The sequence below is a fragment of the Anser anser genome (assembly GCF_964211835.1).
Source record: "Anser anser genome assembly, chromosome: 2".
Classification (NCBI taxonomy): Eukaryota; Metazoa; Chordata; class Aves; order Anseriformes; family Anatidae; genus Anser; species Anser anser.
The window spans coordinates 156,375,363-156,400,861 of NC_139721.1; the positions used below are offsets into that span (position 1 = coordinate 156,375,363).

Genomic DNA, 25,499 nt, shown 5'->3' on the forward strand with positions numbered 1-25,499 from the left:
AAATAAAGCCATTCCACTAAATTATGCATCTTTTTACTCTTGGCTGTTCTTAAAGGAAGGGGACAGGGTGAGTGTTTTCTCCGTGCGTTGCTTCCTTTCCCCGCGCTGGGAGCTGAGTGACAGATGCACACTGATGGAGCACGACGCATTGATTTTCGCTGCTGCAGTACTTTATGCTGAAAAGAAATATAGCTTTTAAAACGACGGAGGGGCCCTATTCAGAGAAAAAAAAACACTGAGGCAGATGGGTGAGTTTCACTGAATGCACCTTAGTTATCTGCTTTGAGTTAAGCACGTGCCTAAATGCTTTTTTTGACCAGCATTGATGTGAGTACATTCACCAGCAAGTTTGAGTTAACTAAGTAATGACTAAAGAGCAGTCAAGAAAAGTAGGGTAATAGGGTTATTTAGGAAAAAAATCCATTTATGATTCACTTATCATTTGAAACCAAGAAATAATATGTTAACTTTCAAGCTTTCCCCCAATGGTGCCAACACAGATATGTGCCATTGCTCGTGCACTTCTCTTTCCCCAGGATGGGCAGAGAGGTGGTGGCTTCAGCTGCTCGGTGCTCCCACAGCCCAGGCTGCTTCTCTCCTTGTCTCTGACTTTGCTCTCGCCAATGCAGCCCCTTAAAACCCGGGGCAGAGCCCTCGCCAGTTGCAACGTCACCGACCGCGCGGGAGAAGCATCGATTGACCCCGAGCAACAACCTGCCCTCCGGCTTTCATTTAATGCTTCTTATTTAAAGCTCCAAGGGAGGGGGGAGCACAGGGCGTCTCAAGTGATTTGGGTATTATTGCATTAGGTTTTCCACCACACTTGCACTTAACATCTGTGCGCACGGAAAAGTACGATGTTGCCCTGCTCTTCAAACGGGGACCAAGCATCCTGCCCGGGCCCCTGTTTCTCTTCCTTTTGTGTCTTCTGTAAGCCGTAATTAAAAAATGCAACCTGATTTAACAGTCTTAGCTGGCTGTTTTGCAGTGGGGAAGGCAATACTCAATCCCTTAGCATTTTGCCAAGACCATTTTTTAGTAATTTCCTGCAAGCCACTGCTCTTGTACTGGTTTTATGGCAATGCTGAATCCTTCTGTGGTCTTCTAAAAGGATGCAAGCATTGCACGTGCCGCGGAAGCTGTGGTTTGCAAGTGGAAAAGCCAGTGTGAGCGAGTTGCTTTAATGTTTATCCTTCTGCCCTGCCTCCAAAAAATAAATAAATATTGCTGCTTCTGATGGGGGCAAGTGATCCGGTCATAATCCCAACACACTGACCAGGGCTCGAGTCTCCTCGCTGATAGCTCTGGCTCGCTGAATTCGGCTTATTCAGTTTGGTGGGTCTATGGTTTGGAAATGTAAGCTGATTTTAAAAAGGCTTCTTACATCTTTAAGAGGGAAAAATCACACTTTTCAGAATATGTGCATAAATTGAGAGCAATCTGTCTCGCTGATGGTCTCGGCTGAGTATCCTGTGAACATGTGTCCACATCACAAAGTGACCACGCAATTAGCACGACAGGCAAGAAGCGTTTTAAAGGTCGTTAAGGGGATTCACTGGCTGGTCTGCCTGCAAAAGCGTGCACAGATCCTGGCTCAGTCCTCGCTTTTGTGTTTCCCCCTCTCTTACACTAACTAGCAATAAAAATTTAAGCTGTGTAGCAAAAGTCCTTTTGTTTCAGGGGCCAGGCAAACATCCCAGGTTTTATGTTTATTTATAGGAGATGAACTTGCTTGCGAGATGAATATTGTAAAATCGGATCCAGCTTGAACCAGAGCTGAGCCAGACCCGTGGCTTGCATTACTGGCAGCTGGTTTTCATGGGAAGCATCTGGCTGGTGCAGAGGAGCACAGGACCTGGAGGAGGAAGGTTTGGGGGGAGAGTGGGGCAGGAGATACGTGGGTTGCCTTCTGCCCAAGCAGTCCTTTGGTTTTGGACTAAGGGGACAAGAAAGAGCATGGAAGAGGGGTTGATAAAGTGGACTGTGTGTTTTGGGATGGCAAGCTTGCCCTGCACTGAGCACAAAATACTCATTTCTCCCCAGATAATAGAAACCTTCAACAAAAATGTCAGTGACTAGGTAACTAGGAAGGGTGTTTTTCAATGACATGAAGGTTGGTGAGGTGCCAGCTCTCCAGGTCCAAGGGGAGCTCTCACATTTTTGCGCTTGCAAGACCAGCAGCAACATTTACCAGCAGCAACGTATCGGGGCTTGGCCCTGCCCTATCTCAGGGCTCACAGAGGTGGCTGTCCTGGTGGTGGTGGCTTCTGCATGGTCCCACCTGCACCTTCCCAGGTGGTGATGCTGAGGCCACCACCCCCCATCTGCCCCTCAAACCATGCTGCTTGTGACAACACGGGAAAGGAGCAGGTTTTGTTCAGGAGGCTTTGTGGAATTGGTCCGAATCCCTGGGAGGGACTGGCGTGCCCTGGGCTGGGGTGATCTTTCCTCCTGCCCGTGCTTCGTGCGGGCTCCTCGGCTTCGGAGATGATGTGAGATGTCCTCCTGGGAAACGTGCGGGTGCCTGTTTGCCATTCACAGGCTGGTGCTGCTCCGGTGACGCAGCATACATTACCCAAAAGTTCACCGGAGGACGGTGAAGGTGAGGAGGACGGGAAGAAAGCTGTTTCCTTTCCAATGGCTCGAGAGCCAAGTCGTAAAAGGCAAAATATTCGTGGGCGGCCGTAGCTGCGCCTCCTCTGCTGGGGAGATAGGGTGCCTTGGGATAGCAGATGGCATAGAAAGGGGGCTGCTGGGCTGGAGAGATGGGCTCGGACTGCCTGGGGGGCTGCAGGGCGAGGGGACACGGCTGGGGCCCGGCGATGGGTGCCGGGTGACGAGCGCTTCCCGGAGCATCGCGCTAGAGGGTGCCAGATCGCTTCCCTCCGCGCCTGCCTTGCACGCAAACCCCTGCCCAGGTTTGGAGGGGTTTGGCTTTGTGCACCTCGCTGGCTCCTTCCTCCCTCTTTAATAGCTCGTTGTAGGAGCCACAGCCTTGCCGCGAGTCCGCCGGGCGCCCCCAGATCCATGCGGTGCCCTCCTCGGCTCGGGCTGGCTTGGTCCGAAAGCCAGAGCTGCTTCTCGGAATTGGGTGGCGGGCACGGAAAAAATCGTGTTGATCGTAGGAGGTGCATTGATCTGACAGCAGGAGTAATCCCTGGGCTTGGGTAGTGAGCCCGGAGGCTGGAATAGCAGCAGCTGCTCTCAGCTTTCCTGCTGGGGAGGTTTGGGGCTACCCCCCCCAACCCCACCTGCCTCCCGTGTACCCCTTCCCTGCAGCCCTCTCACTGGGTTGTCACTCCCATGGCTGGCTCTTTGTGGCCTTCTGCCTGCCCTGAGACCACAAACCAGCATCTCATTTCATGCCTGTGCTCTGGACATGTCCTTCCCGGGGGGCAGGAGGTTCAGCTCTCCCCTCTACATTTCTCCTTGCTTCTCCCAGACTGCTGCCTTGCAGATCGTGGTTGGTCTGAGTCCTGCTCCTCACCTCTTGAGCACTCGCTCCCCTTTCAGTCTGGGTTCTGTCACACATTTCACAAACATTTTCTCTACCCTTCCTCAAAGGCATCAATTAAAATGTTGGCCAGGCCCGGATTTGAGGCAAGCCTCTGCAGGTTTGGGAGTGAGCCATCACTAACCACTTTGCATGCTGTCTTTCAACCACTGGTATCCTTTCCCCCTTAGCTTTTCCCACAGCCTGAGGTTATTGTGATTTCTGGGCCCTAAGCATCCGTAGTCCATATTCACCGGGATCCACGGATCTGCCTTTGGACACTACTGTGAAGTCCCAGGCAATCTTTCAAGTAACTATAATTCATTAGAAAAGAGCTTTTCCTCCCAAAGTGGCTTGTGGGTGTATTGAGAGTACCAAAACCTCCTCCAGATTAACTGGAAGTCCCTTGGGAATACTTCTCCGCCCCACAAAGGTGGCACTGCTGCTGCTGATCCCCACGGGTACACAATTGTCTCCTAATGTGAAACAGAGTCTGAAAGAGAAGGGGGAGTATACGAGAGAGGTAGGAGAAAATAGCTCTAAACTCCAAATCCCCCAAGCTGTAATCCTTCCTGCCCATGCACAAACACTCCCCCAAATACCAAGCAGAGATTTTACCCCCAGAATGCCCACAGGGACTCCCACTCCTGTTGTAATTGCAGAGACTAAATATATTAGGGGTGGGTAAAATCTATTGGGTTGGTACAGCTGAGTAACAGTAAACTAGAAACAATCTAATTCCTGGATACCAGCAGAGTAAAGAGCTTCTTCAGCAGGGGGAAGCCTCCACCTCTTCCTCTTGCCATATTGCACAGGTCTGGGGATGGTTTTCCTTTTCCCTCCTGTTTCTGTCACACTTGGAGCCAGACCCTAATCTGTGTGTTACGTCTTTCTTACTCCTTGTGGGCAAATTAGACACGTGATATGAGATGTAATCAAAAATGTCAATTAGCACCCAGGGCAGAGCCACTGGAACTGAATGAGTTTGCACCGTGGATGGATCTGTCCCAGTGTTTTCGTGCCATTCACATGTGTATGCAAATGGCTAACGTGACCATAAGACAACCCAGGGAGGGATGTGTCCTCCTAATCCAGCCTGGCTGCCTGCTCCTTCGTCCAGCCTATTGCATTCACAATTGCCTGCCTTTGTTTTAGAGTCTGGATATTATCAGGATGGCACACACAGAGACCACCCCCTTTGATTTTCCTAGCTGTGTGAGTTGTACTCTGTTTAACCATTCGTAGAGGTGGCACAGGCTGTGAGTTTTGAGAGGAAAGAATGAAGTGGGACTTTCTCCCTGTTGCACAAAGAGCCCTGCCACGTATTCACTGCACCTTACAGCAAGCCAAGCTCAGAAGGGTTTGGATACCAGCTTTGGATGTACTTCTTGCTGCTGTAAAGCACTGCATTGTGGCAACTCATCCCTTCTGGAGCTGAATCCTTCAGACCTTCTTGGGTCATCCTGGTGGCTTCAGGTGGGGTGTTCAATGAGAATTGTGTGTCTTGGTTAGCAGCGAGAGGATATGGCCTCTTGTGGCTTGTCCTGCACCCAGTTCTCTCCGTCAGGGTTGAATGAGAGCCCAAGTCCCTGCCTGCATCCCTTTATCCTGCACAGCTCAGTGTGGCAGCATCCCATCCAAGGAAGGGCAAAGCACCTGGGAAGGGACTTGGGCTGCTGGAAGGCCCATGGAAATTTTCATTTCCACAAAATTGCCTGGGTTTGAACTATGTAGCTGCTGGTGAATGCACCACAGACAAGCCTTGCTCTCGTAGTGTATTTTCCTTCGGGGTTTTCTCCTCCTCCTCCTTGAATGGAGAGCTCACCATTTGAAAAAGCAGTGCCACTTCTCCCTGGCTTCCTTGTCCTTCCCTCTAATTCTACCAAAGTTTGCCAGTTTGCATGTTCACATACAAAATACAAAGGAGAGCAAAAGGGGAATGTGCCCTTATTTCTGGCAGAGTTGCAGAAGAACCTTTCAGTAGTTAATGAACAGGGATGTTCTCCTAGGTTTAAGTGGTAGAGCAAGAAGAAGTCCAATGCTCCATGCCTGGAACTGCAAACTGTTGTGCGGCCGAGGCTTTGAAATAAGTTATTCTTATTGTGATTCTTGCTTATAACACCAGATTCATTGTTTGCAATTTTGTTCAGTGGCATCCAATCAATAGCAGACAATAAAATATTATTTCGAGTGGTGTAGACGTTCCACGAGAATGTGATTGATTGCTTTAATTTCTGCCTTCCTCAGTGTTTTTACTAAGCCTTGTCTTGATTTCTTTCATTCTGCCTCATTCTCTTCAGCATCAGTTGTTAAATAAAGTGACATATTTATTATATCAGCTTTATTTGACAGATTGCAGGGCGACATATTTTAGATTAATTTTTTCATTTATAGATGTGGGTATAAGAACATGTGAAATTATACATATATATACACACACATATATATATACACACTGTATAAAATCAGTGTGTGTGTGTGAACATACTCAAGGTCAAAATTTCCAAGCACAACTGGAGTCTTTAGGTGCTGTTTCTAGATGTTTAACTTGAAACCCCTTTAACTAGCCCAAACTCAGTTGCCAATAAGTGTATGATCATGTAGTTTAAGTGGCCACGTTAGCGCGTGTTTTATGAAGTTCCCAGTGGTCAGATGAAGTTTATCATCCCTTCGGCTGGGCTGCATGAACAGACCACGTGAGCACTCCTGGATTCCCACGTCTACCGGGTTAGCTTAACAGGCTTCCACTGAGAATAGTTATATTAAAACAAGTCCTAGAAGGTGGCTTAAATGTGGTTGTTTCATTTTTTTTTTTTTTTTTTACAGAGATATGTCAGAAATGTCTGGAAAAGATTTTTTTTTTTTTTTAAAAAAAGGTGTGGGAGGGAATTTGTTGGAACTATTTCTTGTAACTTTTAGTCCCTCACGGAGCACCTTTGTTCCTGTAAGTCTGGTGTGCATGGAGGTTAAAGTCAAGCTCTTTGGGTGGTATATATTGATCTAATCCATTTGTTCGATGTAAGGATATGGGCCATGAGATGAGATTTAATGCACCTCCTAAATTATGGCCTAAACAAGCTGTTTCTCCCCATAAATACTGCATGACTCAAAGATAGGTGCCCCTGCACCTAACGGTCAGTCCCAAAAATCCAGTGTCATAGAGAACATGGCAACTGCTTCCAGCTTTAGCTTTGGTCAAGATATTGAGCAGTAAATCCTAGTCTTGGTGTAGGACAGAATGTTGCTTTGTAATGAGCCCAGTGTGCTTTGGGTAAGGAGTTTCAGAGCTGGAGAACAGCTGGGCGCTGTTAAACATCCATTCTTGATCCCCAAACGACGACTTCTTTTTTGTGTTAATCTGAGTTTTTCATTTAAAATGGAAATTGTCTGAACTTGCTTAGCAATTTAGGATGTTCTCATAGCAAGGAAACATTAAAGACTACCCAGACTCTGAACTGCATATTGAAAATAGAGTTCATTTGTGTTTATTTTCTAATCCTCTCAAAATGTTGTTGGGATAGGGTTTAAGCCCAGCCACGTCCCTTTTCATGAACATAGCTTGTTGTCTCTGAGCTTAAAGAACACAACCACCAAACAACCAACAAATAAATCCTATTACTCCAAAATATGATTAGTGTTCTGGTTGGAGTTATAAATCACCTTCATTTAAAATGCACTGTTGCTACAAGTTAGGATTTGAAAGTACAATCATGCAAATGACATTTGCAATGTTTTCACTCTAGTAACCTTGGCAATACTGCAAACACCTTTCCTGTTTGATACACACAGTTTTGGAATCTCAATTGTAATGCAGAGAGCAGGAAGCTGCCAAGTTGTGCCATTCCTGGGGGGAAAGAGGTCATTTCTGGGGCAAAATTTGGCTGCCATGGGAGCCATGCCTTTTTAGTCCACCCCATTCTGGATACTAGTGCTTTGTTTTATGTTATTTTATGCTGGTTATATCCAGCTTTACGATATTTAAGCCCTTCGTATAAATCAAAATCATGGAGCATAAATATTTATCAGCAGAAGAAATACGCTGCACAGTAGACAAGCTTGGGAGCAGAAAAAGCCAAGTATCGCTTATAAAGGCAAAAACAGGGGGTTATGTTTTCATCCTGTCAAAAGTTAGTGTGTAAAGCAGCCACAGACACAAGCACCTTAATTCCCTCTCCGTTTGATGTTAAACACCCCAGACCTGTGTGGATATTCATGCTCCACTTGGTGGAGGGGGTTCCTTCGGGTACCTCTCCCTCCTGATGAACAGCAAGTCCCCTTCCTGCAGACACAGAGCCCTGAAAACAAGCCCCCATCCAGTGCTGCTTGACCTGCCCATGACATGGTGGTTGCTTCTGGTGGACCTGGAGCCGTAGGTTGGACTTGATCGCTGTTGGGTTGCTGCCTGCCTGGGGGAGCGGAGGGGATGCTTTGCAAGAGGCGTCTCGTTGTGACTGTGATAAAGCCAGAATTTCTACTTGTGAGTACACACACAAAAAAATCCCCAGTAAAACACATCAAGAAACTTGCCTTCATCAGCCCTTGCCCTCTGACTAACAAGCGGGTCTGATGTTCTCCCACCCAGGAGGCTCCCAAGTGATGCTGATTTTCTGATGGCAGCCGCTCTCAGACACTCCTGTGCCCACCACGGCCATGGCTTGCTGCTCCTGGATGTCAGCCATATGTGTGGATTTCTTTGGAAACTCTTGGCCACCCGAGCCTTCTGTGTTTTGGAAGGTGGGTGAAATGGCAGCACATCAGCCACTTGTTTCTTTCCTGTTGGGTCCCCAAATGTCAGAGGCTACTGCCAATACGCATGTGGGGATCAGCTCTGTGATCCGAAACAGCAAGCAGAAAAAAAGGAAAAAGGAGGAAAGGTATGAATAGAGCTTTAATGAAAAGTGTTATGTGCATATGTGTTTGTAGGAAAATATATTGCTTATAACTGACTGAAAATATCAAGTCTAACATAAGAGACTCTTGTAGCTGCTCAGCTGATTTCCAACATTGAATATATTTACAAAAGTCTATGAGTTCGAACTTAGTCTTCCCCAGTCCAGTTCACAGGATAATCTCCTCACTAGGTCTAGGAAACTCATCCAGTAGTGTAGAAGAATGTAAGTTGTATAATATAAGTTTTATAAGTGTATAAGGTTGCCCAGAGAGGCTGTGAGTTCTCCTTGGAGAGCTCCAAAAGCCGCCTGGCCATGGGCCTGGGCACCCTGCTCGGGGTGGCCCTGCTGGGGCAGGGGATGGGCCCGAGGGAGCCTGAGGTGCTGCCAGCCTCACCAGGCTGCGATTCTGTGAAGATGAATGTACCAGCAGAGGTGGAGAAGAGAGAGAGAGAGCAATGGTCTGTCTGAGTTCAGGGTTGCTGCACGGGTGCTTCCCCTGGACCCCATATGCTTTTGACCTCCACGCGAGCAGGGCAGGAGGGACCCCCGGGGCTGAGCCTGTTGGGGTTCATGCATGGGTAGAGAGCTTTGAAGGCAGAAAGCAGGACACCAGGAGTATTTTTGATTTGCAAGAATGAACGCCTCCTGTCAGTGCGGTGAAAGCAGAACGCCATCGTGACGGGGGCTGTGCCCTGCCTTTCTGCAGCACACGCTTCCTACAGAAGGATTTTACTTTGAAACAAAACACCTTTCCTGTGCCTTTTCAGCATGGGTAGCTAGCGTGAAGATGAAAGCAGGCATGGGCTGGGTGGTGGGGCCGTAGAGGGGCCCCTCTGCCTCCCCAAGGGCTCTTTGTGTGACCGCATTGTTTGGCATCGCCTTTTCAGAGAGGCATTTTGCAGCCTGTAGCATTGTTCAGCATTCTACAGCAGAGTCAAATGTTAATCGGTTTGTTGTAGTAAAATGTTTTATGGGACAATTTAGCTTTAACCGTAACCCTCCCCCTCTTCCCCTTGTCTTTCTTCAAAAAGCAGGAGGACCTGCCTGGTGCTGTTTGCCAGGGGCTGAGCTCTCCTGGCCACGCTCGCTGCCCTTCCCCTCTCGAGCAGGGTGTGCATTTGGGGTACTAAAGTTGTGTGCATGCAGGATTGGTGTTTCTTCTACTGGTCTGCGGATGATCCTGCCTGCATTTATCGGCTTTGGGTGGGATTCATCACACCCCACACAGATACCCAAGTCTGATGCCTGTCCCCAGGGACGAGGGCTGTGCTCAGGAAGCTTGTTTTCCAAAGGGGATGATGTTTTCTACCGATTTCCTTAAGAAAACCTTTTCCATGTCCAACCTTCCATGGCACACGTGGCATTACTAGGCTCAAAGAGTTGAACGTTTCCCTCTGAAAACAAGCATCTGCATCACAAAGAAACCATCGTGTCCATGGCTACCATGGACAAGGGTGTTCTAAGAGGACTGACTTGAGACACAGTTAAAGGTGGTGCTGGCACCTCAGCCGACCTCACCAGCCATCTGAAAACCCCACCAGAGGTGCAAAAAGACACAGTTGGAAACCACGATATTATTATTTGGATGCAGTCTTCTTTGGGGAAAATTATATGAAATTCAATGGCGATAGGAACGAGTATTCTCTGTCAAATATGCTCCTCTGTCAAACATGCTATGGATTTTTTTCTTGTATCCTACAGAATTTGATACAGATCAAACTCACTTCTATGAATGTCTTTAACACTTTGTTTTCTATTCAATTCTGTTAGCACGATCCGAGGCAGAAAACATACAGTTGCCATTAAAATGTTTAGAGCATCCTCCTAAAGATTTTGCCTCTGAGATCCATAAAAGTATGCTCCCCATCAGTTAAGGCTATCCCTTTGTCAGCATTTCCATTCTCTCCTAATCCCTCCCATTGTCAGTGGTCTTCATTCAGCTGCAAAGAAAATCCCCCCACTTGGAGGACTAGGATCCAAAATTCACCCTCTAAACAAAATTTCTCAGACATGATTTAGTGCTTTGGATTTTGCTCAAAGAAGAGGCATTGCGGTGTTGAAATGAGAATGCACAAATGCATCTTGTCTTGTGCTTGTATTGTGGAGGTATCCCAGATCACGAACTTCTGCAGGAAAAAGGGCTGGAGGGGAAATTTCCATGCATGCTGGCAAGGCAACAGGCATGCTAATTAGCTCGGCTGTTTGCTACTCGGGGTCTCAAAGGACCTGGATCTGTTCAGGGATTTCTTAATTCTTTCCCTCATTTCCCACTTGTTTAGTTTTTTTACTTCTTTTGGCCTTCACCTGTTTGATCTTGTGGGAACAGGCATTAAAGACTGAGAAGGCCTGTCAGAGAATAATTGCTTGCACCCAGTAATTAGTTGAACTAATCAGAAGTGGTTAATTGTGATGGGAAAATAAATATAGTAGCCCACCACTGTGGTTTGCAGGCTGGAGATGAAGCTGCTGAGGTGACTGCTGGCAGGCAATGAATGAGAAATAGAGGGCCCTGGAAAGGATCATCTGAACTTGGTTGTGCGTCCTCTTGCAAGAAATAAGGTGACTCTTGGTCTTGGTAGCCTGATATCTCAGCACCTCCTGGGCCATGGTTGAGATGCATGACTTGCAGGTTTCATTACCTTATCACGACTTGTCATTCCTTATGTCAACCTGGATTGTCAATCCAGAGGGCTGCAATGCACCTTGGATGGAAAAACTCTGTTACCGTCTCTTCTTGACCCTTGTTTATTGAGGTGGGTCTGACCTGGAATGAGGGCTTTGAGAACACTACCCTGGATTTTGAGGAGAATCTCTACAACCTGAATCCTTCGCTGTTTGGAGAACTCTACAACCCAAGTACCTGCATTGCTATTCTTCTGCTCTCTCACTTGCTCTGGTGAAGGGTATGTTTTGTGATCCTTATCCATGTGAGATAGAAGACTTGGGCACATCTTATCAGCTGGGAGACCAACACATTGGATAAATACTCCTACATCATGCAGTGATTGAGATTTCATACCTAATGGGCAAGTGCAGATACTACACAGAGCCTGGCTGGGAAGATGTCAAAATGTCATTCCTTTTTATTCCTCTTTCCTTAAATTTTCATTTCGATGCCATTTCATGCATTCTCTCCGAAGAAGCACATCTTCTCTTGCAGAGTCATCCTATTTGTGTCTCCTTAGATATGTGCCTCAGGTTGAAATGATTGTCGTATTTTGCTTTCCTCCTTTTGCTGACCAACATCAGTGTCATGGCCTCTAGACCATGGTTTGCATGGGCCACTTGTGCCAGCTTTTAAAATCTGTTGGCAAAAGACTTGATTTACTTTTCTTTTTCATAAATGGCGAATGTGAATGAAGATCTGGATCTGAAGCAATGACAGGAGAACAAAGCCATTTTTATATTCTCCTGAGGATGGTACTCATTTGCATGAGAGCTCCTATGCTGTTCTGTTTAGAGTTTGTGTAGAAATTTCTGACAGGATAGTAGAAAGTAGTTTGGGGAAGCTGAAACTTTATGTTGGATGTGTAGAATTTCTGGTCAGAGAGAAATATCCTCACCTAAAATACCTGAAGTGGGAATGAGTTGGGTGGTCACCTCAGACGGGAGAAATGGAAGCTTGTGTCACTACCGTGGCTTGAAACTCACTTTTTCTGCAGCCTGTGAATATTGCCCTGCTCGCAATTTATTGGATGGATTATTTTTCTCCTCTTGTACCTTGCCCACTTCATATGGGTAGCTCAATAACCATTGCCCAGGGAGAAGGTAGAAAGGAGCTTTCCTTCATTTCCACCCGCCTACCCTCTTCCCTCTGAATGTCTGCAAGACCATAAGGTTGCAGATTTGGAGAACCAGATTTTAAAATGTCCTGTAATGATAACCATTTCCTACCCAGACTTAGCCCTCCTGGGAGGTCTTGATCCTGCTGCAGGGGAGGTGAGGGATGTGAATACAACTGTGTGTCCAAATGTCTGTTTTTCACAAAGGAACATTTCTGTTAGTCTGACAATTTTGTCTTTTTTTTTTTTTGAATGTCACAGTAATCATTTCTCATTTTTAAAAACCACTGCAAGGTTCCCTCAAAATATTACCTTGCCACTCCTCCTGTCTGATGTGTCGGGGACCCTTTGGACGCAGCTACTAACACCACAGATTGAGTTCAAAGAAACTGTGTTTTTTCTGTTTTACCTGGCTCTTGTCACTTGTTCTTCAACCTTAAAACAAAACAAAACAAAACAAAACAAAACAAAAAAAAACAAGCAACCCCATGAGAAGGAACCCAGACAGACTGGATTGTACCAACAGGATAAGACACAGACTGTACCTTACACTGCCAAGCCCACAAAGCCCGAATCCATCCCGGTTTTAATTGTTTTTAAACACTTAGACTGCCTGTACGGCTTACAGAAAATCTAGGCTGTCATGTCTACACATCTCATTTTTTGTTCCACTTTGGTTTACTGTGTCCCCTTGTCTTTCTGCTCAGGGCAAGAGGGAAGCTGCCACTTTTTAAGCATTAGAGAAAGGTTTCTCACACCGTAGGCTTATAAATAATAATAGAACCCAATAACTGTTCATACTGTAAACGCAAGTTAAGAACCAGCCGTATCTGGAAGAAGTATTCATATTTTATGAGGATCTCTGCACAGCTGGCTAGGCACACACAATACTGAGCTGTGCTGAACAGGTGAGCAAATAGCAATCTGGGCTATAAACTGAGTTTCCTCGCTAGGAGCAGGGGCCTGCTTGTTTTTCCAGAATTTCTCTGTTTTCTCACACCTAGAGTGGCACAGGTCTCAGAGTGGTGCACACATGAGCACAGGGGTATCTTATGTTCTTCTCACTGAATCTTAGGCATTTTCTCCACAAATGTAACACTTGAAACAATCAACAGATGTTAAAAACATGTCATATTAATGACCTGTTTCATATTCAAGTTCGGATCCAGAAGTCCCTTCTCAGCCGCTAATTTGCATAACGTTTTATTCACGCTCATTAACCATCAGGAGACTCTCTAATTCAGCAAAAGTGGATATTCATCAATTTCCCTTTGATAATGAATTGATATGACACCAAAAACCGCAATAAACCTTCCTGTACCTGTTGCAGTACCTGGAAAGAGTGCATTGTGTAGCCCAGTCACTTCATATCTGACAAGGATGCCTTGGGGGAATTCTTGTGTTTGATTTCAGTGGAATAAATGAGCCCTGAAGAGAGTCAGTAAAAATATGAGACCATGAGTGCATGCTAATGAATCTGTGCCTGCCTAGAAATCTGTGAAGATTTCCAAAACCTCCCCAGAAGGCTGCCTGAAGTCCAAGACTCTCCTCCAAGACTCTCTCCAGGTCTCCAGCTGAGAACTTCAGAGCTCCAGGAGTTTTGCCACAGGGGAAAGGAAGGTGGAGGATTCCTTCTCCATCATAGCCAACAGTCAAACATTGATCCTAAATCTAATTGATTGACCTGCATGCATCCCTCTTGCCACCGACCTAGACCATGTCAAACTGCATCAGGTCTTCACATAAGAGCAGCCACCAACTATCTATCACACGAGTGGAAAGAAACAACAGCCCAATATGCAAGTGTGGAGAAGACCAGAACATTTTTGATCCCTACAGGCTGCTGAGCAGCCTGGATTGCTTTTTCTTAAGCTGCTGGAAAACTGGATGCTTGGGACACACTGTTTGTTTTCAGAGCTCAAGGGAGTTCTCTGGGTGTCAATGAAATTTGCAATGGTAACGGCACAGAGGAACCCAGCAAAAATAGGTTTAGTGTGGCACATTGTTAAGGGAGGGATACTCAGACATGAAGAATAACTTTGAGTGGCTTGTTTGTACATCATCCAGCTAGAACTGTTGGGCATGGAGAAGCTTCAAATTCTGGTTTTATTTTTGAGTGCAAAATATGAAATCTGTGTTTATGGATGTGTATGCTTGTGAATGTGCTCTGGGGATTGAATAAGAAAGCCTCTCAATATTTGGTCCAAATGTATCTTACAATGGACAGAAACACAGACCTTTAGGGGGTGATTCATCTGATTAAACTTAGCTGTTTCTTTTAGAATAGGATGAATTGTGCCCTCGATTTCATGGCTGTTTTAATATTGACTAGGAGGAGGTCTGTGGTTATGGCTGAGCTTTAAAGGTCTTCATTGCCGTCTGTGTTTAACTGGGTGACAGCCTGGGCCATGCCAAGCACAGCAAGCCTTGTTGCCTTCAACAGTCCAGCAAGGGGATACCTCTTGAGTGAAGAAGACAAAACCCATCAGTGACCTGAGCGAACCTGCAGCAGGATAAAAGTATATTAATAAAATGGGGCTGCAACAAAATGTGGATGCCACTCAGAACTAAGACCTGGTGGATTTGTATGGGGGAAGAAGGTACTGGGGGTCTTTCTCACCCCCCTCTGCTCAGCATCCAAAGGGACTTTGAGTCTTACAGCCCCAAGTTGTGATTTGAAGTAATTCTAGGACAAAGCCATGGCTCAGTTAATAACGTAAGACAATTCTGAGAATGGGGGTAGGGGATAGCCTGCTGTTCCTTGTATTGATCAGGAATTAATGTCTAACCTTTAAAAATGCAGTGTAGAAGCTCAGTGTGATTGTGAAACCCTACTTTGTGCTGTCTGTGATCAGTTACCTCCGGGGACCCGCAGAGCTCAGGCTGCTGATTACAGATGCATTTGGAAAAACCTGAATTTTCAATTTTTCACACGAATCTCATAAAGCGAAACGGAGTCCTGCTGGGATTTATGAAAACTAGTTTACTCTCCGCTGCACTCAATACATCTACTACTTGGCTAAGTTGGGAGAGTGCTCCGACCGGAGAGGCAGCGCAAGAATTATTCCACCCTCAGCAAGTTAATTGCTGCATCGTCAAGTAGCATAGTTATCCATCCTGTCCCTTCTGCTTTCTCTCTCTTTTTCCTCCCCCCCTTCTTCCTCTCCAAGAGCTGACGTGTGATGTCTTTTCTTTTTTTCTCCTTCTTGCCATCTGTTTCGTGTTTGTAACTCAGGGAGGGTGGGTGTGTGGTAGTGGAGCTTGTGATGAAGTTTGCTGGTAGAGGCAATTCTTTCACTTTCTTAATTAGATTTGTGTTTTCGTTACTCCCAGTTCTAAGGGCCATGCAAATAAGACTAAATTATGCAGTAGTGATATGCCACAGTGTTTAAAATGCTCTTATTGTTGGGAGACACCGACTTTATCCCATATTCCTCCCTTTCATGGAATTCAATTATATTTAAACTATTAACAGGGAAAGTCTAAAAATTCTATTAAAATGTCAGTTTAATAAATCTTCCAAGGTTTAATCTTTCATTTCTGTACTGGGGGAAGGGGAGGATGAATTATGACAGTTTTAAGTTTTCCCAGAGCAGCCCCTCTGTGTTAAATTGTCTGTAACTCTTGGTGTTATAGAACGTATCTCTATTTGTAAAACAATACGAGGCGATAGGCGGGTGCCCCGGGGTATTTGCTGGAGTCACACACTTCAGGTCTGGTTGTGAAACACGTGAAGGTTGGGGGAATTTGGACCCAGGCCTTTGGTGTAAAACATTACAGAGAAACAGGAGAAATTGGGCAATTCACACCCACTGGAGACCAACTCCTCTCCCTTCTGCAGGTCCTCGAAGATGAGGAGGAGATCTGGCTCTAGACCTGAGGTTTGGACCCAGCACTAACTGTGCATAGATCGCTGTAAATTCTCATTTCTCTCTTTCTCCACTTGCCACCTGAGGAATATCAAGGGATTTGGGTCCCCGTTGTGCTGAGTGCCATGGGAACATCTCCTGTAAGTGATGCTTTCTTCTCCACCTCTCCCCGTGCGCTCTGCTTCAGCCCTTAGCAAATGCCAAAATCGTGTCTCTGTTTGCCTCAGCTCACTCTTGGTTTGAAGCTGTTCCAGTGTCTAACGCACAGGGAGTTTTCTACTATCTCCTCGCAGCATTCCTGTGCTTGAAATCGGGACTCACATAGGACCGTATAAAGAGATTGAAATGTTTCAGCCCAAATAAAGAAAATCCAGCTCTTGGCCTTGCATCCTCATGTCTGTAACCCAGGATGCAGGTGAGATGGGCGTTTGGAGACCTGGGACATGAATGGAGCATCCAGGAGAGGCTTGTGACAAGTCTGCTGCTTCCCGGTGAAGATTTGAGAGCTGAATATCTCCTGTGTGGGGTCCTGTGGGTGCTGGCAGGGACCTGAGTCTGCAGCTCTGACCCTGCTTGGAGGGGCTCAGCAGGGGTTCCTCAGACCAGGATGCGTGCTGCCTCTGCAGGCATTGCTCATGCACCGAGGGCTGATCCAGGCATCAGAGCCAATCCACCGAGCGTGGGATCTGCAGAGGATAGGCACCAAGAAGAAAAGTCCGGCTGCCTCTCTCTGGCGTGGACTGATGCCGGAGTCAAAACGCATGAGGATCTATATTGAGATGGAAGAGATTTTCATTAGTTTCCTGGCTTTGCTGGGGAATCCCTGTGTGCTCTCAGCCAGCTGCCTGCACAGCAGGGAAACGTGGTTGGCACGGGTCCTGCCATAAGCAATGAAATGGTGCTGAGCCTGCCTCCTCCAACCCTTCTCCCCATTTTCATACCTGACACACCAGACCTTAAACGTAACAGAAAAGGTCCTTTAACTCATTCCACTGCAAAAGGGAAAAAAAGTCATTGTAAATCTATTTTTTTTCCAAATTGCTTCAATTTTTTATCCAAAAAATAAGGTTTTGGGGCAGGGATTTCTCTTTTGCCATGTTTATGTGGCATTCAGCACAGAGGGGGACCCCAATTGCAGAAGACCAGGGTTGCCGGAGGCACGTGCAAGAGTCCCCATGATGGGAGATATTTCCACCTGGGTGATGCTGCTGGGGGTGTTGGTGATGGGGTACCGAGTGTGAAACGGGTACCCCCAGCAGCCGTGCTCACCAGTCACCCATGCTCCCTGAAATGGAAAAAAGCCCCAAAAATCCTAACTCCTCCTCATGCCTCCCTCTTGCCACCACATTTCCACCTTCTCCCAAATATTTAAGCCTAGAAGAGTCGAATCGCCCTGTTCTGGCCCCGGGAATGGAGCAAGCCAGTGACCAGCAAGGAGGCTCAGAAAGTTTTCAGCAGCTTCTGGGGAGAAAGAGGTGATAAATGGTACTGATCTAATGCCTTGGTCAGCCGGGCTGCAGCCAGCAGCTGATGTCAGGCTGCAGGGAAGGCGCGCGGGGCGTGGGGCTTTGTTTGGGTGGATAAACCATGCATGTTCATGGAATATTAATTAATAATAAATGAACATGCATGAATTATTTATGCTCATAAAAGCAAATTTGCCCTGAAGGCATAACACAAGATAGGTTTTAAGAAGTTTTTCTTCTATTTTATTTATTTATTTATTTATATACTGGGGGAGGGATTTGCATAGGGCATAACTGATTGGTGGCAATCTGAATCTAAACATAGTGTGACTGCCACAGCCGCAGCCGAGCCGATGTATCTTGGCATACCGAGCAGGCACTCCTGCCTCCACTAATGCTATTTTAGTCATTCATTTTGTCTTCCAAGCTGCACATAGGGACCTACTTGCTCTGAATCCAATTTGACTCCAGCAGGCCAAAAGTGGTCCCCTGGGGTAAGGCCACTGCTGTTGGAGCAGGGATGGATTTGTCCCTGCAAGTTCGTGCTGCTGACGGATTTGTTCCACCGACGTGTCGTGCAGATGTCTCATACATGATGCAGGACGTCAGGTAAGATTTGAAGCAGTGAGCTGACATAGGAAACACCACTTGTGAGGTTTAACTCTAGATTACGTTAAACAGCCCAGCAGAACCTTTTGCTGCGCCAGTAGCTGTTCTTCTTGTCAAGAGAACAAAACCCTGCAAAAGAATTCCAATAAAATAATGTTTTTGTGTCTCGGTGAAGTGCCACCATGCCACCAGAGGCTGCAAACTGTCTGTGACTTAGGAGGTATCTCTCCTTCGGGCTCTGACTTCACCAAGGCAAAAAGGTGTCGCTGCAAGAGCCACGTCTAGGAAGGGTGTCACTCACACTGTCCTGTTTTTGCTGCACTCTGTAAATGCTGACCTTGCAGGAACCAGGGGCGTAATGTGTTGTAGCCCTGCACAGAAATGTGAACAAGTATTTTGTCAAATCCCTGGATCTACTTCTGAGTTTTGAGCTGAAATCCAAAGATGTTGTGGCCATCAAAAAACTCTCAGGCTGCCCTCACCCAGGGCTGAATGCCGAGATACGTCCCCTGCCCATCCATGTCCCCGTGTGAGTTTGTGTAAGACCACGAAGGCACCACGGTTTGGCAAAGGGGTGTCTCCAGGTGGGGAAATGTGTCTCATATGTGCAGCCATGTCACATCACTCACTGCTGCGATGTAAAAGGGCTGCTGATGTCTCCAGAAAGGGGGCCAGGACCTCCGAAAGCAGAGGATGGTTTGAACGTTTGCTGTGTGCCACTGGTGGGATCTCGTGGGCTGGCACGGTGGCAGATGCACAGGATAAATGTGGCCATTGTCAGAATCCTGGTCATCGCTTCATGGGAAGACTTCAGGGAATGTTAAAAATAGAGGTGAGATCCCCGGGCACAGCACAGGTCTGCTATGAATCTGGCCTCGAACCATTAAAATGATCTTAAACTCCTTTTTATTTCCTTTCCTATTTTTTCCCCAGAAGCCTGCATTGACTTCCTCAGCTAATAAAGAGCGGGGCCATAAACTCTGGTGCATTTTCCCCAGCAAGGCCATTCCTTCTGCTAAGCTTCTTCCTCCTGCCTTCATGTTCCCGTTATTACATTTTTAGTTTCTGCTTTTCCAGCAATCCTTCACTGCTGAGCTGCTATAGTTTGATCCCTTCTTTTTCCTGATTCCATAACAAACATGTTTTAAAGCCTTTGCTGCTGGTCTGCAGACAGTTTTTCCAGGAAAAGTGTTTCATGTATTACAACTTAAAACATGGGTGGATTTATTAGGATTTAATGTATTGGGAGCTAAGCCTTTGGTCTCCTTTCTCATATGGCAGTGGAGGCAGACAGATGGGAGCGATTTGAGTAATTTTTATGTTAAGAAGTAATAATCTTTGCAGCCATTTTATCCGTCCAAATGCTTTTACCTTTGATCTTTCTGTTTTCGAGAAACACCTTGTGTTTCTTTTTCAGACTTCTTTCAAAGATAAACATCCCTGAAGACTCCTTTGAGCCTTTCCCTCAGCTGAAGAGATGTCTGATTGCCACCACCCAAATGCCTCCACAATTAGCTGCAAAACTTTTTGGTGTCTGGGGGCAGGGCAGCCCAGGGAAAATGCTCTCTAGACCTTGAAAGCTGCATTGTCCTCGCACAATGGCAATCTGAAGCCCTGGGCCTCGTGGTGTTTAGAAGTCAGTAGATTTACTAATTAACGTTGCTCACTCAATTAAAAACCCCTTGATCTGAGCCAGTCAATAGGTTTTTGGTATCTATAGAAATCTTTGCCTTGTGTCAAAAGATTTAGAGATTTCTTTCTTTCCCCTCTGACTAAGGCTCGGTGGGGATGAGACACGGGTGACAAAACGAGCCTTGGTGGGAGTCCTGTCGGAGGCTGTCCTCGGCCAGGAAGGGGGCTTAATTGTCCTGGGCTGGGAAATTGTCAGATGGAGGTCGGTGTTGTAGCACTGAGGGAAGCACTGACAGCAGATAAGGTCTTGTCAGAAGAAATTCGTAACGTTGGAGGAAAAGTGGCAAACTCATCCATGATGCTTCTTTTTGAAAGTTCCCACAGCTCAGAGAACGAGGTAGCTACCAGCAAAGTTTTATTTCATTCTATTTAGGCTATGTTCAAGAAGGATAAGAGGAGGAGTATTTTTATTTCACCTTGCAACAGGGTAGAGACAGTCAGTGCTACGCTGTCTCTCTTTCACCTCTTGCTATAAATACCTGCTTGCGAGAAGGATCTTCACAGCCCACTTTGTTTGCATTTTAATTATTTTCTCTGTCTGGCACTTTTCATCTGTTGAGTCTGTTGCTGTTGTTGTTTCCCAACACTAAATTCGAGCCAAGCAGCACCATGAACTGGACATCATAACTTTTTTTTTTTTTAAATGGGAAATGGAAATAAAGTTTTTCCATAAGAAAAAGCCCTGAAGTGAGATGAAGACCAGATGAAGATGGTTTTTCCTAAGAACCTTAGCACAGCATGATGCACTGATTTCTTGAATTGACCCCAGTTCAGCTCTTCGCGGTATTAGGGCCTATTTCAATGACTTTCTTAAGAAGTTTAGGCACACGTACCCTCCATTTTCAAATCTTTGTTCTCTCACAAGTTTCACCACCTTGCTGAAGTCAAGAGCCTTAATGAAATCTCTGATCATGCTCCTTTTTTTAGAAACACTTTTATCACCGGTTGTCTTATACCCTATTCCTTCCTACCTTGTAGCATGGAAATCCCTTTCTAGTCTTGTGTGTGCAGCACCTCTAGGTTCTGGGTGCTGTGGGTGGTGGCAAGGGGAAAGTGAGGGTGATTGGTAGGTGTCATGAAGTAGTCAAATCCTAAATCTTGCCTTTACCAGGCAATGCCACTGCACAGCTCACTGGGTGACCTGCCATGCAAGTGCCACTGCGCTGGCTTGGGTGGGAAGGAGATGGAGGTGGGTGACCCAAGGGGGCAGAGTGTGAAACAATTTTGGTTTTTCTCATACGTGGTGGCTGGAATGGAAAACAAAGCTCCTGACTTCTCAGCTCTCACTCTGAAAGCAAAGGAGTTCCTCTGCAGCACGCTCCCTCTGCCGTTCTCCTCGTCGGCAGCTGGGCTCTGAAAAACCTCTCGGGGAAGTCATCGGCCCTGCGAGGCTCCATGGGTTTCACGTCCAAAAACGCAGCCCGGAGACGATTCCCGTTTGCCTGCCGTGTGGTTGTCTGCTTTTTCTAAACCTCTCGGTCGGAGCGGATGGGACTCGTCTCGTCAAATCGTCATCCGCAGAGCAGATGCTGACTTCAGCAGCAGTCACCCGGGGCTCCCAAACGGAGATGGAGCCAAGGCACCGAAGGAGCCCGGGGCACGATTGGTCTCTGCTTCCACTAGACGTCTCGAATAGGTCTGGAAAGCCGAGCTCCGAAAGTGCCGATTTCTGTCTGCTGGCTGTGAAGGGGGCTGACGGGGGTTGGTTAGCTTGGCCATGGACATCCCCATTGTGGGTGCCTGGGTCGGGTTGGATGGATCCCCCCAGGGAAGCTGCTGGCTGTGTTTATGTACAGAGCTCAGCACCAGGGGGGCACATCCTCGGTCCCTGTAGACATTACTGTAGCATAAATAGTACCGCTAACACATCCTAGGACACGTGTTGTACTTCCCCTGTTGTTCTGGCTCCACATACGTACCCCTTGCCATCGGTTCGATGTGTATTTGTTAACATAACACATCGGGGGCAGGGGGGCCGGGTGGGCAAGCGTACAGTGCCCAGCGTGAATAGGGTGAGACAGGCTGATATCATCCGGCAGCATTTCTGCGTCCTGATTGATTGAGGTGCTCCGTTTCCACATTAACTTGCAATAAAGTGCTCTCTGATGCCGATATGCATTCATCATGAGCAATTGTGGAGACTGTTTATAACTTAATTTACTCCAAGGTAATGATGATTATATCTAAATATTTATGGAGAGGTCAGCGCGAGTAAATTTCTCAGTAATTTTGTTTTGCTTTTCTTTTCTTTCTCTTTTCTTCAGCCAGCCAAATTATCTCAATGCTCCCTACAGACCTTCTGCTAATGCCTTTGTTTGCAGTGACAGTTAGTGGAGAAAGAAGGCTGATTAACTGCAGGCTGCCTCTGCGCCGAGCCAGCCCGGAGTCTAACCAGAGGCTCACGGCGTGTCTCTCCCTTTTATTTTAATTTTGACCTGCAGGAATGTCATGGGCCAGAGCTGTCTATTAGAATATATCTGAATCGCACACGTGTTTGCGTGCGCTAGTAATGAAAGCTTCATGCTATACTGTTAAAATTGATGCTCTCTGCAAATGTGACAGAGATGGGTGGCTCTGGGACTGGAGCATTGGACTGAACATCATCCTCATCGGGTGATGTGTTCAGCTCAGGCTGGGGCTGATCATGCTTAGGGTGATGGCTAATTTTGGAGTGTGGGCGTTCTACAGTCCTTCTATTCATTCTTTTTCGCTGCTCTTTATCTCAACCAACACACAGCACTGAGGAGGTCCCATCTCTTCTAGTGGGTTCGGCAGGTGCTTCACAGCCTGTCTGCTGATATTTAGGACTGGCTGGAGCTGGAATTCTTCACCCAGGAATTCTCCGAGGCAGCATGGAAGATGGAACACTTTGTTATCTCAGAGGGAACAGGAATTTCACAACGTTGATATGAAACAACTAAGAGAATGTTTCATTTTGATGTCTTCTAAGGAACATCCCTGGATCCCTGTGCTGGTTGGCTGTCCTCACCCCATATGCAGAGCTCCAATACCTCACGTACTTCTCCTCCTTCTCCTCCTCCGTTGGCCCTGGTTTTTTTTGTATTCATGTGACCCTGAGTGCTGTGGTTGGCACAGAACTTGTTGCCATCACTATGCCCCCACCTCTTATTTCTGCATTCTAGCACAGTGCTCCTTGTGACTTTTAAAACTTATCCTCATCCTACCTTAAATGTTGCTTGGCTTCTGTCCCTCATACATGCTCTTACTTTTTTTTTTTGTTTTGTTTTTTCCCCTGCTTTTCCCTTTCCCGGTTGTATTTTCAGTATTTTCAGCGGAGGAGCAGGAGGAGCCCAGCAGCCATGCCTTCCTGTGCCTCTCGTCCCCAGCCTGCGCTATGCCATGCCAGCTGTGTTGTGATGACTGCTTCACCTATCTATGTATCAGTGGTTCGGGGGTGAGGATGTATTTTTGGATGCTCCTCAAAACACTTGAGTGCCCAGCTGTGGGCTTCGGCTGCCTGGGTCCAGCTGGAAAACAAGCTGGTGCCGTCCTGCGGTCCAGCCTTTATAGCGCTGAGGAAAGCAATTGTATAAATCCACTGTAAGCCTGAATGAAATGCTGCGAGAGAGAAAAGATATCAAAGTATATTGAACCACAGAGGAAAAAAATATAAGTGCAATCTGCTCCATTAAAAATTTCATAGGCCGTTACTTTTACAGTGCAATTAGCTTTGCAATTCCAGTGCTATTGGAAGACCGGCGCAGTGGATAATCAGAGGCAGAAACGCCCGTGCAGGTAGACCTGCAGAAAACCTTCAGGTTTTGTCTACCTTTCACGAGGCAGGATCCCGAGCACTCTTGTAAGTCACCGACTGCTGCTCCCTTCCCGTCAGCTCTGCTTTCCACCCTTGGTGCCGATTGCTTTGGAGGAGTTAATGCTGACATGGGAAGCAGCGAGAGGGCTTTTCATGTGAAGTCTGACGAAAGGAAAGGGATCCCAGGAGCCACATAAATGCTTTTCCATGGCTGAATGCTTCAGAAGAAGTTTATGTTTTCTTTTTAATGCAAACCAATGGTCATTTTTTATTTTTATTTTTATTTTTTTTTACTGCAAGACTTGGAGAAAGCTGCCCACTTCTTTGATGAAGGGCCTGACTCTGGTCCTGCTTGTATGCATTAGCTGGTGTCAGGGGATGGGCTCTGCCTAACACCAGAACTGTAGTGGGGTTTCTCCTGGGCAGATAAATGTTTTGGGGTCGTTTATATCACGACCCATTGCAATGACTCTCAGCCACAACATTTACATCAAAGCAACAGGAAGGCTTTAGCACCTCATTTTTGAGACTGGTGAGATGCAGACCTCAAGCCTGACAACTGCATTTCCACACAGGGATGCTGGTGGGCTCCACTGTGGCTCCACGTTTCCTCATGTCTATATGCTCAGGTCTGACAAATCTGGGCAGAAATTCGCCTTGTGCAGGAGGATAACCTCACTTAATGCACGCTGCAGACAAATAGGAAGGCAGGCCCTGATTTCCCCGTGTGCCCTGTGTGTGTGCATGCAGTGTGGATGCTCTTGGCTTGTGCAGCCACGTGGTGAGAGCAGGGAGCTCGGTCATTTGACAGTGAGCCCCATGGAAGTCTTTATTCCTTCCCCCACCCCAAAGCCCAGAGCTCTGTATCGTGCAACCACACAAGAATCGCAGAAGAGAAAAGAAGTAAGTTCTTATTCCTTCTGGCTGAAAAAGATAAATTTCCTTAAAAGCCCAGTCCCTGACATTTCAGAGGGCTGGAGCTGAACACAAAGAATGTGTATTGTTTCTAAACAGATGCATGAATAATAAGGAAAAAAAAAAGTCTTCTGCTTTTTAAGCCAATCTCATGATTTCCAAACCTGGCTCATGGTTTTTCTCATGCTTCATGGTGACAATGCCAAGCCTCTGTTGTCAGACTGCTAAAAAAGCTCATTCAATTTCATGAAAAAAAAAAAAAGGCAAAATCAGATCAGTCTCCTTGTTTCCAAAGTATGGATGGAGGTTGTGTCTCTTTTTGTGATGTGCCTTAGAGGAAGAAACAGGGGCAGGAGGCTGAGCTGCAACACCCAGGGGTCCTCGTGCTGTCTCATGTGTGTGCACTGCTCTGTTAGCTTCCCCATCTCCCAGACCATCCCCTCACAACCTCCAGCTTACAACAATTAGTTCATAATGCAAGATTATTCATTTCTGAGCATGCAGCTGTTGCAAAACATAGGCTGCCACGATGCAGCTTGAGGTCCTGACTCGCACAACGCACCCATCATTTTGGGATGGTTCTCACCTGGGGAAGAGCTTTTCCTCCCTCCCCTACACACAGGTGCTGCTGAGCTCCCTGGGCACGGTTTGCAGAGGATTATGGTACGAGAGGTTTAGGATAAATGAGGGGGTTTGTTGCTGTTGCTCTCTCTGTGGGCAGCCTGGTGCTGCTGAGTTGTGGTCAAGGGCTCCAGTGCAGTGCATGCTGCTGCTGCCTTCCCCAGCTCTGCTGGAAGCCATCTCGCTGGCCTGTCAGGCCAGATGTTTAGCAACCAGATTTTCCAGGTAGGAAATTAGTCCCCATCAGGTAGCAGGTGGCATTTTCTCCCTTTTCTGTGCTGTCAAAGGCTCTGGGGAGTGAATGTCCTCAGCCTCTCCCCTCTGCAGCTCTTTCTGATGGGCAGCACGATGGGACCAGTGCTGGCAAAGCCTAGTATGTGGAAGG

The 25,499-nt window shown here is 46.7% G+C and overlaps 1 long non-coding RNA gene across 2 annotated transcripts in view; it reads left to right on the forward strand.

Moving 5' to 3' along the window:
* Positions 1–8,899: 8,899 nt before the first annotated feature.
* The window catches only part of LOC310894510, a 40,857-nt gene continuing 24,257 nt past the window's right edge, over positions 8,900–25,499 (forward strand). Inside the window, exon 1 of one of the 2 annotated variants that reach the window (XR_014579971.1) lies at positions 8,900–25,339. This is a non-coding gene — a long non-coding RNA (uncharacterized lncRNA). The remainder of the gene's footprint in view (positions 25,340–25,499) is intronic. The other variant, XR_014579972.1, reaches the window with a different exon arrangement.